The sequence below is a fragment of the Lissotriton vulgaris genome, chromosome 7 (genome assembly GCF_964263255.1).
Source record: "Lissotriton vulgaris chromosome 7, aLisVul1.2, whole genome shotgun sequence".
Lineage (NCBI taxonomy): Eukaryota > Metazoa > Chordata > Amphibia > Caudata > Salamandridae > Lissotriton > Lissotriton vulgaris.
Window position 1 is genome coordinate 1,390,738,058 of NC_141695.1, and position 2,500 is coordinate 1,390,740,557.

General features: G+C 44.4%; 3 non-coding genes across 3 annotated transcripts; 2 read left to right on the forward strand and 1 right to left on the reverse strand.

Moving 5' to 3' along the window:
* Window positions 1-342: 342 nt before the first annotated feature.
* LOC147705162 (U6 spliceosomal RNA) lies at window positions 343-449 on the forward strand. Its single transcript, XR_015298458.1, has one exon. It is a non-coding gene; the product is annotated as a U6 spliceosomal RNA (small nuclear RNA).
* Window positions 450-1,461: 1,012 nt separating this feature from the next.
* On the reverse strand, window positions 1,462-1,534 carry TRNAR-ACG (transfer RNA arginine (anticodon ACG)). The gene has a single exon. It is a non-coding gene; the product is annotated as a tRNA-Arg (tRNA).
* Window positions 1,535-2,254: 720 nt separating this feature from the next.
* On the forward strand, window positions 2,255-2,361 carry LOC147705164 (U6 spliceosomal RNA). Its single transcript, XR_015298315.1, has one exon. It is a non-coding gene; the product is annotated as a U6 spliceosomal RNA (small nuclear RNA).
* The last annotated feature ends 139 nt before the right edge of the window (window positions 2,362-2,500 follow it).

Below are 2,500 nucleotides of genomic sequence, written 5' to 3' on the forward strand. Positions count from 1 at the left end.
CATGCTGCCTTTCCACTCTCAGAGCCCTTCACCTAACCTACTGTGCAGCTGTTTCACCTTTAATATCACTGTTCCACAGGCAGCGTGACGTCACAATGCTCCTTGTCTGTAGCCCGAACCAGGAGCCTTTGCAAACCTGGTATAATCTACATACTTACGGTGTGTTTAGTCTTGGACCACAAATGCAGTGAAGAATAATGGATTGCTACTCTTCATACATTTTTGACCATTGGCTCAGATTTGAATGCGTACTGGCCATCTGAGCATCTCTGCCAGGCCACCCTATGTCTAGAGACTGTAGATTTAGAGAGTTTATAAACATTGTCAGTTCATCAATAAAGTGTGCTCGCTTCAGCAGCACATATACTAAAATTGGAACGATACAGAGAAGATTAGCATGGCCCTGGCGCAAGGATGACACGCAAATTCGTGAAGCGTTCCATATTTTTAACAGCTTTTAGGAGAGAAATCTTTTTTGTTTTCAAGACTAATTGAAAAAATAAAGCAGGTCCCAGTGCTGTCCCCGTGATATGTATTTTTCAATTAGTCTCTCCTCAACATTTTTAATGTATTTGCTTTGCAGTAAAGAAGGTGCGCTCTATGTTCAGCTGCATTTAGCAAGGAAGCCTGCAGGACTTCTGGGACTTTTCTTTCTCTTTTTTAGCCTCACTGTCATTATTCTTCACCACCCCCAAATCTATACTGCTGCAGTGTTGTGTTGCTTCGTGGGAAGCAGGACAAAGAGAAGGTCAGGGCCTATGCAAATGAAGGCCTCAGGGATGTCTGGGAGTGCCTTTTTAGCAGTATTGTTAAAGTCCACCTTGCAACCGGATTGGTCGGGTAGGCTGAAAAACACCATGCCAGATTGGGCACCAGGTCTCTAGGCGCTTCGAGGACATATTGGGTCTACATCCCTCAGTTTCTGAGGTCCAAGAAATGTTCACCCTCTACCCTAATAAAGAGGTCTTCGCCGATCGTGGCTGAGAGGGGAAGAAGGTAGCAGTGCAAGATGCTTATGGGCCTTCTCTAATAATGGACCAACTTTCTCTCTCTCTCCTTACCTGTGGTTCTGCCTGGCTACTGGGGCTACCAGTTGTAAGCCTGCAGCCCACAGGGAGTTGGTTTGTTCCTCTCACACATGTAAATGGGTAAGCATTCAAGTGCACACACCTGCCTACGTCCACAGACCCTCGCGCACACACACTTTTGTCAACAAGCTTTTTCGCAATTAAGAGTATCAGGGACCAATGTTGAAATACAAAAGCAGCACACCACGTGACGGCCATCACATAGAGTCCAGCAGCAAATGGGAAACGTTTAACTAGCTGTGGTCCTATTACTTGCGCTCTACCGTGGAACAACTGCTGGATGAGTCCTGCTGGAGAATATTGAACCTACAACAAGTCTGAGGTAAATAAGAATTCCACAGGAATATAATCAAACAGGGACCTACAACCCTTCCGAGCCAGATAGGAGTCGAACCTACAATCTTCTGATCCGTAGTCAGACGCGTTATCCATTGCGCCACTGGCCCTATGTAGACTTATGCATCCTTTTGTCCTTAAGTGGGCTAGAAAGTGTGTGTGTGTGTGTGTGTGTGTGAAGGCACAAGGAAACCCATCTGACCTCCTGGAAGTCTGTTCTGTGAGGTTTTCCCAAGTTTTACAAAGGACTTTAGGAGAAGGAAGCACCTAAAAGCTAGGCGAAATGGTCCTAGATCCAAGGAAATCTTTTAGATCAGGCTCAGTTTCTTAAATAGTTTGCATTAACATAATCAGTTCCAGGTCTGTGTGGGGCTGAGCTTGAGAACTCCTTAGTAAGTAGGCGTTTACAACAATAAGGGGTTTAATATTACAACACAGGCGAACATTCAGACACATTATCATAAGCTCACCTTGTCCAGGGACCCAAGCATGCTGCCTTTCCACTCTCAGAGCCCTTCACCTAACCTACTGTGCAGCTGTTTCACCTTTAATATCACTGTTCCACAGGCAGCGTGACGTCACAATGCTCCTTGTCTGTAGCCCGAACCAGGAGCCTTTGCAAACCTGGTATAATCTACATACTTATGGTGTGTTTAGTCTTGGACCACAAATGCAGTGAAGAATAATGGATTGCTACTCTTCATACATTTTTGACCATTGGCTCAGATTTGAATGCGTACTGGCCATCTGAGCATCTCTGCCAGGCCACCCTATGTCTAGAGACTGTAGATTTAGAGAGTTTATAAACATTGTCAGTTCATCAATAAAGTGTGCTCGCTTCGGCAGCACATATACTAAAATTGGAATGATACAGAGAAGATTAGCATGGCCCCTGCGCAAGGATGACACGCAAATTCGTGAAGCGTTCCATATTTTTAACAGCTTTTAGGAGAGAAATCTTTTTTGTTTTCAAGACTAATTGAAAAAATAAAGCAGGTCCCAGTGCTGTCCCCGTGATATGTATTTTTCAATTAGTCTCTCCTCAACATTTTTAATGTCTTTGCTTTGCAGTAAAG